The 11,648-nt window shown below is 48.9% G+C and overlaps 1 pseudogene; it reads left to right on the forward strand.

Moving 5' to 3' along the window:
• Positions 1 to 2,100: 2,100 nt before the first annotated feature.
• On the forward strand, positions 2,101 to 3,059 carry LOC104383976 (olfactory receptor 14A16-like; annotated as a pseudogene).
• The last annotated feature ends 8,589 nt before the right edge of the window (positions 3,060 to 11,648 follow it).

Here is an 11,648-nt window from a genome sequence, read left to right on the forward strand (position 1 = left end):
ATGGGCAGGGAGAGAGAGGGAGCTGCTGCCAGAAATGCCATGGGAGGGGGATTCAGTGTGATAGGGGGATAGGTATAGGTATAAAACTATATTAGCTACTATTTCTATAGATAGGTATAGGTATAAAACTATATTATTTCTATAGATAGGTATAAGAGTAGACACGAAACTGCATAAAACTCTGGAATACATAGCTCTGTGAAGTAGCTCTGTGAAATGTTAGAAGTTATCAAATACTAATCCCTGCTGTGGAATGCTATCCAGAAAGAAGGTTGGTAAGAGAGACAAAATAAATGATGGCAAGGTTGTAACTCGTGAAAAACAAAGAGGAGAGACAAGGACTAACAAGAACTAACATTTGTCTTCGAGCAATAACAAGTAGGAGACAGCCAGGTGTCCACTCAAGGCCAGGGAAACGGTTTGGCTCTACGGGCCCAGCCAAAACAAGAGTTTTAGAGTTTTAGGGAAGAAGTGAAAAACACACAGCGAGGAAGACCTGCGGCCTTCATCCCAGAGACCCCTGCCCACGACCACCAGGAGGCGCGTCAAGGAGGAGCCTGAGGCGGATCCTGAGGCGGGAACTATGGAAATGATCTCCTGGGAGAGAGAGAGACTGCCCTTTTGGGGGAGGGGGTTATGAGGGTGTCTGTATAAAAACAAGAAAACTGCTACGGCGGGTGCGCACGCTAGGAGGAGAAATCCCCCGTGCACCCAGCGCTGCAATAAAGAATACCTGCTTTCTAAAACTTTAAAACAAGTCTTGGAAAGTCCAGTTTCTTTTTCAGCTATCAAGTGTCTCCCTGCCATCCTCTGCAGTGCAGACACGTTCCCCAGAGCAACTCCTGGTCTCCTCTCCCACCCGGCAGATACTCCCACCCTTAATGTCACAGGGACTTGATCGTGAGTTTCCTTCCCAGCAGCTCAACCACAACAGAGGAGAAACACTCAGGTGTCCAGCTGTGTCTCCCTGTCCTGACTCCCTTGGCAGGAGCACTTTGAATTTTCCCCTTGTCCTGCTGCCCTTGTTCTTCCCATGGAATCACTGGTGGGGGGGTGAGGATTAAGATGCAGCTCAGACATCTCATGCAGATGGGTCCATGGAGGAAAAGCATCCATGTCCCCTCCTAATGTCTGGGGTTCTGGGCACCACAGTGTACGGGGCTGGCAGTGAACTTACCCTTCCTCCAGGACACCTCATCTTCATGACATCCAGCTGTTTCCCTGGGGCAGGGGTGGGGGGTCCTGCTCTGTCACAGGCTGCCCTCCAGCAGGGCACATCTCTCCCATGGCCTCTCTGTCTTATCCAGCAGCCCCATGGAGATGACACCTCAATGCCAAGGATATGGAAACGTTGCTGAATGGAGTATGTGGGCAGCTGCCAGGAGCCCTCTGTGTCCCTGGCTGGGAGGGGAGCACTGAGATCCTCCTCATCTGCAATGAGGCAGGATGGAGGGTTTGGAGAGCTGCACTTGGAAACCAGATTCCTCTGCTCTCAGCGGTGTCCAGTTTCTTCTCAGGGGAACATCTGGGTACAATCATCCTCCAGCTGAAAGATATGCCAGCACAGGGCAGCTGAGAGCAGGACAGATGGACAGACTGGTCCTCCCCATCCTGCAATAAGCGACAGTCCCTTGGCCTCTCTGAACCCACAAGGTTTCACTTGGAGTGCTGCCGAAATTCCAAGGATTTCTGCCCTAAAAGCTCTCCTCAGGTGTGGTGAGGAAACTGGAACAAAAAGAACAAAACCAAATCCCCACAGCTGTGCTCTGCTGTTGGACAAATTGGGAGTGACAATGTTGGGAAGCTCTGTGACATCACGAGTGGATTTAATCTGAGCTCACCCCCTGTTCCTATTTACCTGTTTCTACAGGGCAAGACTGACTCCTGCAGAGTCCCTGCTCCCAGTGGCACCCTCAGCCAACACCAGCCCGAGATAACAACAGGGACCTGCTGAAGGTCTTCCTGAAAGGGGAGGGACAGGCAGGGGCAGGGAGGGGGGAAGTGTTTCTATGAGATTGAATGGTCTGTTCTCAGAAAAGTCTGCTCTAACTTATCACTGTTTTTCCTCCTTGGACAGGTCCTGATGCCTTCATGCAACGAATGTCCAATGGAAGCTTCATTACCCAGTTTGTCCTCCTGGCATTCACAGACATGCAGGAGCTGCAGCTCTTGGCCTTCTGGCTCTTCCTGAGCATCTACCTGGCTGCCCTCCTGGGAAACGGCCTCATCATCACCACCATAGCCTGTGACCACCACCTCCACACCCCCATGTACTTCTTCCTCCTCAACCTCTCCCGCCTTGATCTGGGCTCCATCTCCACCACTCTGCCCAAAGCCATGGCCAGTTCCCTCTGGAACACCAAGGACATCTCCTACTCAGGATGTGCTGTACAACTCTTGTTCTTCATCTTCTTTATCACAGCAGAGTATTCTCTTCTCACCATCGTGGCCTATGACCACTTCGTTGCCATCTGCAAACCCCTGCACTACGGGACCCTCCTGGGCAGCAGAGCTTGTGTCCACATGGCAGTAGCTGCCTGGGCCACTGGGTTTCTCAGTGCTGTGCTGCATACGGCCAATACATTTTCACTGTCCCTCTGCCACAGCAATGCCCTGGACCAGTTCTTCTGTGAAATCCCCCAGATCCTCAAGCTCTCCTGCTCACACTCCTACCTCAGGGAAGTCAGGGTTCTTGTGATGGGTGCCTGTTTAGCATCTGGTTGTTTTGTCTTCATTGTGGTGTCCTATGTGCAGATCTTCAGGGCCGTGCTGAGGATCCCCTCTGAGCAGGGACGGCACAAAGCCTTTTCCACGTGCCTCCCTCACCTGCCGTGGTCTCCCTGTTTGTCAGCACTGCTCTGTTTGCCTACCTGAAGTCCCCCTCCATCTCCTCGCCATTGCTGGACTTGGTGTTGTCAGTTCTGTACTCAGTGGTGCCTCCAGCAGTGAACCCCCTCATCTACAGCATGAGAAACCAGGAGCTCAAGGATGCAATTAGAAAACTGATTTCATGGACATTTTTTAAGAGTGAGAAATTTGCCACCTGTCTCCACAAATGACTGCCACAGTATCTGGTTCCTTTTTCTTTTATTTTTGTTCTATTTTTATGTTTTTAATCATTATATTTATCATTATTTCTGTGGTTAATTTCTTGCATTGTTATTATATTCCTTCACATTTGCTTACTTTGTGTCTCCTGGTTCCCTTATAAATGTGTGTCTAACCCTTGCTCAGAGTTCGCCTCTTTCATAGCAGCTCTGTCATAGAACGGGATCTCCCCAGTGCAGTGGGAGATCCTTCATGCCAGGCTCTTTCTGCAAAGAGGCCTGAGGAACTGCACCCCTGAAGTTCCTCTTCCTCCGTGTACTCAGGACTAAATGTCTTTTTCTGACCTTTTATAGATATAGGACTAGCTTTACGAGCCAGTCCATGTCTGGTGACAGTTAAGATGGTGAGTGTGACTGAAGAACACCTCCAGGTCTTTCACACAGGAGACACTGAAGACACCCATCCTCTGGGAGGGGAATCGGGAGCTGTCTGGAGAGCACAGTGGTTGACCAGGGTCAACATGTTCCTGAAGTTGTGTTGAGATGGAAGAGGTTGGCAAAAATTTGGGGCCTTAAGTACAGGACATGTGCAGATCTCCTTCGGGCACTCTCTGATCCCTCCCCACCTGTCTAAAGTAGGAATTCCCACAGAGGGACACACTAATTCAGATGTGGCCACACCATGGTTCACTGGAGGGGATGAAAACTCAAGATGTCTGAGTGGCCAGGCTCCTCCTAACACATGCCCCTGTGCAGCTGTCCTTCTTCATGGTGAGCATGCACCACTGGCTCATATGGTGTCCCTCATAGTGCCCAGGCCCTTCTCCTCAGGTTCATAGCTCAGTTGTCAGGTTTCCTGATATATGGGGTTATTCTTCCCTCTAATGTAAGACTGGCCACTTCTTGCAAAACTGAAGAAGTTTCTGTTGGCCAAATCCCAGCATTTCTCAAGGTTCTCAGCTCTTAATTTTTGCATGTGAATGGATCACCATTGTTGTGGTGAGCCACCAGCAGAAGATAACAGCAGGAGAAGTAGCAGGACACGACAGCTAATGAAAGGACTTACTAGTTTTGTACTGACCCACACAGGAATCAGCACGACAACTCTTTCAGTAATTCTATACAAGGCCACAAAGCTCGCAAAGCCAGGGCCGGTGGGGGAAGAGCAGAGGTGGGCTTTTTGTGGAGCAACTTATGAGGATGATTAAGGAGAATAATTTGGGAGGGGGAAAGAGGGAAAAGGAACAGCAAAAGTTCAGCACAGGATGTGATGATGCCAGTTTGGGGTTACCTGCCCAGCACCCTTGATTCAATGAGCTGAGTAGGACAAAAAAGGCACAGCTGGGTGGACCCAACTTATGTCTGCTTACTTCCATATTTGTGTGAATCTGAGCGCTCTCTCTGTCATCATCAAGGGAAGACCTGTGGTTGAAGGAAATGCACAGTCACTCATCCTGGAAGGGACCTCGGGAGGTCTCTAGGCTAAGCCCAACCACAGTGTGTGGAGAAAGGGAAATGAGGGTTGGGCTGCTTGCATGATAGGCTACGTTAGTGAAAGATGTACCTATACAGACACGCAGACGGTACGGATCCCTGCAGGAGGTGGTCTCAGACAGTCATAGAATCATAGAATCATAGAATCGTTAGGGCTGGAAGGGACCTTCAAAGGTCATCTAGTCCAACCCCCCTGCAAGGAACAGGGATATCTCCAACTAGATCAGGTTGCTCAGGGCCTCATCCAACCGGGCCTTGAACGTCTCCAGGGATGGAGCATCCACCACCTCTCTGGGCAACCTGTTCCAGTGTTCTACCACTCTCATGGTAAAAAATTTTTTCCTAATATCCAACCTGAATCTACCTCCCTCTATTTTAAAACCATTACCCCTTGTCCTATCACAACTGGCCCTCCTGAACAGCCTCTCCCCATCTTTCTTGTAGGCCCCCTTGAGGTACTGGAAGACCGCTATAAGGTCACCCCGGAGCCTCCTCTTCTCCAGGCTGAACAGCCCCAACTCTTTCAGCCTGTCCTCATAGGAAAGGTGCTCCAGCCCTCTTATCATCTTCGTGGCCCTCCTCTGGACCCTCTCCAACTGGTCCATGTCCTTCTTATGTTGGGGACTCCAGAACTGGACGCAATACTCCAAGTGAGGTCTCACGAGGGCAGAGTAGAGGGGGAGAATCACCTCCCTCAACCTGCTGGCCACGCTCCTCTTGATGCAGCCCAGGATGCGGTTGGCCTTCTGGGCCGCAAGAGCACATTGCCGGCTCATATTGAGCTTCTCGTCCACCAGTACTCCCAAGTCCTTCTCCTCAGGGCTGCTCACAATCCATTCTCCACCCAGTCTGTAATTGTGCCTGGGATTGCCATACCCAGATGTAGGACCTTGCACTTGGCTTGGTTAAACTTCATGAGGTTGGTACGGGCCCACCTCTCCAGCCTGTCGAGGTCCCTCTGGATGGCATCCCTCCCTTCCAGCATGTCAACGGCACCACACAGCTTGGTGTCATCGGCGAACTTGCTGAGGGTGCACTCCATGCCACTGTCCACGTCACCGACAAAGATGTTGAAGAGGGCCGGGCCCAACACGGACCCCTGAGGGACGCCACTCGTGACCGGTCTCCACATGGACATCGAGCCGTTGACCACTACTCTCTGAGTACAGTCCATCCATTTAGGATCTGGTCTCAGGATTCCCTCGTCCCTCTAGTTCCCCAACACACCAACAAGTGCGCACACACAGACTAATATGACTCAGCACACTCACAGAACCAGTGAGGCTGGAAGGCAGCCAGCTTCCACCTTCTCTGTGCTTCCTCTTCAGACTTGATGTTAGTCGTGAGCTCCTTTCTCATCTATGCCAGCCTCCTGTCACCTTGGCATGACTTCCTGCATGTTGGAGTGGAAAATTCCGGATCACGAAAAGGTGACCCCTGACCATCAAATAGCTCTCTGCACAATCCATCTGGCCACAGACATCTCCTGGTCCAAGGTTACGAAAAATTTTCTACATAACTCTTATGCCAATTAGTCTTTATATTATGAAAATATATTAACTTTCTTCAGATAGATAGATCACATATTGTCTATTGATATACGGTGATGGAGCTGTAGCGAGTCTCCAGGGAGGAAAAATTCCGCAGGAAGAAGTTCATAGGGTTGAATAGAGACTGGTTTGCCAGCAGAAGCACAATGATGAGCATGTTCACAACCCCAATCATGGGGAAGGTCATGAGAGAAACAATGAAGAGATTTGTTGAAGGGTTGAGGACATTCTCCCTTTGCAGTATCATAGAATCATAGACTCATAGAATCATTTGGTTGGAAGAGACCCTCAAGATCATCGAGTCCAACCGTTCAACCTGCACTGTCAGGGTCACTAAACCATGTTCCTCAACACTAAATCCACACAGCTTTTAAACACCTCCAGGGATGGGGACTTCACCACCTCCCTGGGCAGCCAGTTCCAATACTTCACAACCCTCTCTGGAAAGAAATTCTTCCTGATATCTGACCTAAATTTCCCCTGACGCAACTTGAGGCCATTCCCTCTCGTCCTGTCATTCATAGCATGGGAGAAGAGACCGACCCCCATCTCCCTACAACTTCCTTTCAGGTAATTGTAGAGAGCGATGAGGTGCCCCCTGAGCCTCTTCTTCTCCAGACTAAACAGTCCCAGCTCCCTCAGCCACTCCTCACAGGACAAGTTCTCTAAACCCTTCACTAGTTTTGTTGCTCTTCTCTGAACTCGCTCCAGCACCTCAACGTCTTTCCTGAAGTGAGGGGCCCAAAACTGGACCCAGTGCTCAAGGTGTGGCCTCACCAGTGCTGAGTACAGGGGGACAATCACTTCCCTGCTCCTGCTGGCCACACTGTTTCTGATCCGTGCCAGGATTCCGTTGGCTTTCTTGGCTGCTTGGGCATACTGCTGGCTCATGTTCAATCGGCTGTTGACCAGCACCCCCAGGTCCTTCTCTGCCATGCAGCTTTCCAGCCACGCTTCCCCAAGCCTGGAACGCTGCAGGGGGTTGTTGTGGCCCAAGTGCAGGACCCAGCACTTGGTCTGGTTGAATTTCATACAGTTGGCCTCGGCCCATCGATCCAGTCTGTCCAGGTCCCTCTGTAGAGCCTCCCGACCCTCAGGCAGATCAACACTACCTCCCAATTTAGTGTCATCTGAAACCTGCTGAGGGTGCACTCGATCCCCTCATCCAGATCATTGATAAAGATGTTAAAGAGAACAGGCCCCAACACTGAGCCCTGCGGAACACCACTGGTGACCGGCCACCAGCTGGATTTAACTCCGTTCACCACCACTCTCTGGGCCCGGCCATCCAGCCAGTTTTTGATCCAGCGAAGCGCACACCCATCCAAGCCATAGGCAGCCAGCTTCTGCAGAAGAATGTTATGGGAAACAGTGTCAAAGGCTTTGCTAAAATCGAGGTAAACAACATCCACAGTTCTTCCCTCATCCACTAAACGGGTCATTTTATCATAGAAGGAGATCAGGTTGGTCAAACAAGACCTGCCCTTCATAAATCCATGTTGACTGGGCCTCATCATCTGACTGTCCTGTACATGACGCATGATAACACTAAGGATGATCTGCTCCATGAGTTTCCCTGGCACTGAGGTCAGACTGACAGGCCTGTAGTTCCCTAGGTCTTCCCTCTTACCTTTCTTGTAGATCGGCATCATGTTTGCCAACCTCCTGTCAGCTGGTACCTCCCCTGTTAGCCAGGGAGGTGAGAATAAATTCTGTTCTGTGAGAATAAATGAGAAAAGTAAGACAGAAACAAAGAATAAGACATAGCCTTGACCACAAATATGGTGGGATGCCATGGAAAGGACTCACACTGGAACAGGGGAGAAGTGAGAGGAAGGAGTGGCAGAGATGTTCTGTAGTGACTGTAACCCCCCGTTCACCATCCCTCTCTGCATGTCCTGGGATTAAGTGGGTAGAAGAGTTGGGAATAAAAGAGTAATTTGAGCCTGGGAAAAAGTAGCACAGTGGGGGAATGGTCTTGAATATTTTTGTTATAGTTTGTCTCAATTCAAATCTTTTTTTAATTGGTAATAAATGAAATTGATCATTCCCAAGTCAACTCTTCTTTGCCCATGACAGTAACTAGTAGGTGATCTCCTTTTCCTTATCTTGACCCATGAGTATTTCTGGTTTATTTTCTCCCATTGCTCTGTTGAGTCAGGGGAGTGAGTGAGCAGCTGGGTGGGTGTCTGGCTGCTGGCCAAGCTTAACCCACCACAGGACCGCATCAGGACGGCTGTGTCCAGTCTGGGGCTCCCCAGCACCAGAAAGCGCCTGACAGATTGGAGCAAGTCCCGCAGAGGCCAGAAGGATGGTTGTGGCCTGGAGCCCATCAGGAGCAAGTTGAGAGCTTGTGGGCGCAAATCTGGACCATCTGGCATGTGTGATACTGTTACTGGTGTCTGTGGGAAAATGACTGAAATTGGAGGGGAATGGGAGAATATTGTTCCCCAGAATTCAGCTAATATCAGAGCAGCTCTGAGATGAAGCACAGCTGCTGCTCCCAGGAACAAACAAGGCCTCAATACCCTTGAAATGGGGAGCAGAGCGGCACGGAGGTATCACAGCTCATCCCTCTTATCGGGGATGAGAGGCGCCTGGTAAAGATAACCATAAAAATGCCATCAAGGGAAGTGAATCACAGCCGCTGCCTCAGCAGTGATGGCGGAATTGTGTCCTTCAGCTACTAAGTCACACTTCCACCCACCTCCGAGCTGCGACCACCCCTCATGAGAGAAATTTACATATGACTAAAGTCACTTGAGCTCTACCTAAAAGATATGAAAAAGGTAAAAATGGCAACAGACAAAGGGAATGTTAGGGAGAAGCCCCCCCCATCGGAACGTCTGGGATCAGTCGACGGGCTGAACCTCTCTACTCCCCCCACAGGGACGCCTATTGGGTAAGAACTCTGTGTTATGTGCACTTATTTACTAACACCTTGCAGCTATTTGGTATTATCACCGATCAGTAATAGTTTTATATTATCACTGCAGTATTTTAATTAAAGTTGTTTTTGTAGTCAGTCACTATCACCGGCTCTCTACGAATCTATATTCTGTCACGAATAAAATATATGTTTATATTCAAAAGTCCTGGAGATTTCTTGCCCTTATTATTATAAGGAGGTCAGGCTATAGTATTACCAAATCGGTGTACTTGCCAAAGTATATTCAGAGGTCCCAGAGACTTTTGCTTCTTGTAAGGAGATTGGGCTATAGTACTGAAACCGGTGTACCGGTGTACTCGCCAAATTATTTCCAAAAGTTCTAGCGACTTTTGCTCCTTATAAGGACGTTGGGTTATAGTACTACCGAAACTGGTGTACTCTCCAAAGTTACAGACTGGTTGTTTTGACCACTTAACGTGACAGTAAAATTGTCGTCACGGACCGGATAGCCATGGATAAACTGCTAAAAAAACCCATAAATGTGCCCCTTCCCCAGCTGGGAAGGAGTGGGCTCAGAAACGTTGGAGATGAGGAGAAAATAGTAGAACGCATTGAACAATGCCAGGCTGAACAGCGATTTAAAATAGGTAAAAGAAAAGGCCAAAAGTGAGTCATCTGTGCTGTGCTTGGAGCCTGCCTTGTGCACAACAGGAAGCTAAAGATTCTTCAGCCCCCTCGAAACAGATTGCCGATGCAGAATACGCCACCATGAAATCAGAAAATGAGGTATTAAAATCATCATTGGCTTTTGAGAGGGAGACGAAAGAAAAATTGGAAACCCAAAACGATAAACTTAAAATTGAAAATTATAAACTCAAAACTGAAAATTATAATCTCAAACCTGAAAAGGACCATCTTAAAACTGAAATGGTCAGCTTAAAATTGAGAATAATCAACTTAAGACCGAATTGGATCATACTAAGGTCTTAATGAAAGTTGAAAAGGACCACCTTAAAACAGAAGTGGACCGCCTTACAACTGAAATGGACCACCTTAAAACTCTGCTCGCCGAGGCTCAGCGCAGAGAGAGAGAATTGCTGGAAAGGCAATCCTCCATTTCGGTCAGACATCTCCGTAAATCAGCACATTATGCAGATCCCAAGACTTGGGACGGGGACATCTGGTGTGATGAGGATGACGATAATGAATTTATGGAAACCCCCGACCCCAACTCTCAGCCACTTCCTTTAAGACCAATAGTTCAGGCCAAAACTTATGATGAAAATGGTGAAGTTTGCGCTAGAACGTGAACAGTCCCCTGTCCCCTGCCAACCTAGCAGATTTGGCTTCTTCAGTGCAAAAGGCAGCATGTGTACAAGCAATATACGACAGAAATTTGGGAACGAGATCCCCCATGTTGGCTCCCATTGATCCCGAACATTTAACACCCCTAATTCGTGGTCTCCCTCCTAGCCTACAATCGTATTTAGTAGCCAAGCAGGATCGTCTGCAAGCTGACATTGCAAGGAATGCAGGCTTGCTGAGGAGGCAACAGCCAGCTCCTATACCTAGCTGGGCTGATTTACTACAGGATTTAATCAGTTACGGGCGCCGAACAGGTTGGGTCAATACAACCCTAGAAAAACCCACAGATCATACACGTTGAGTCCACCGACTCACTGCCCCACCTCCTAAATTTGAGAAAAAATTCCAGCTTAATAATTGGAGTAGCTTGTGGAATCAAGCTCGAGAGTTGGGAGTGCCTGTACACTTACTGCGAGGTACTGCCACAGAAGGTATCCGTAAGATGGTTCAAACTCTTATTGAAGTAAAGGGCAGTGGCAGCATTAAAGGACAGCCGCGCGATAAGCCGCAATCTAAAGATTCACAGGCGCCTTCTGCACCACAGTCAGATCTGATCGATCTATCAGAACCCCAGCCAAAAAACGTGAGTCCCCGGGTGGGCAGTGAGCCACCCTCTCCGGCGGATATTAGCTACGCAATGGCTCCCTAACACATTGTCTGACCCAATCGTGTCTGTTCCAATTGGACCAAGGAGTATTTATGCAGATACAGGCACTCAAATGTCTGTAATAACTGAGGAAACAGCTGAGAATTTAGACAAAAAGCCCAGCCAGTGCAAAGTGAAAGTTGTAGGAATTGGAGGCGTTGTAAACGAGTGGCCAACAGCCAATGTAACCCTATGGCTGCCGGGGGAGGAGAAATTAACCCGTGCTGAGGTACTAGTCGGGGCTGCCAGCACTAACATTTTAGACTTTGATCCGTTATATGGGAGGACATGGAAATTACCCGATGGCTCGTTGTGGAGCTTTGCAGGACGAAGCGACAGGATTCAGGTGCAGGTCAGTTCTGACTTTGTAAGCCTAAAACTGTTAGAGATGTCCATTCCCCTGCCCCCATCCCGAGTCACAAACATAAAACAATATCCATAGATTCATAGATTCATAGATTCATAGATTTCTAGGTTGGAAAAGACCTTAGAGATCATCGAGTCCAACCATCCCTAATCCCCATTAAACCATATCCTCAAGTAGCTCATCCACCCTATTCTTAAACACATCCAGGGATGGGGACTCAACCACCTCCCTGGGCAGCCTATTCCAGTGGCTGACAACCCTTTCAGAGAAGAAATACTTCCTAACATCC

This window comes from Tauraco erythrolophus, unplaced genomic scaffold (genome assembly GCF_009769465.1).
Source record: "Tauraco erythrolophus isolate bTauEry1 unplaced genomic scaffold, bTauEry1.pri scaffold_40_arrow_ctg1, whole genome shotgun sequence".
Lineage (NCBI taxonomy): Eukaryota > Metazoa > Chordata > Aves > Musophagiformes > Musophagidae > Tauraco > Tauraco erythrolophus.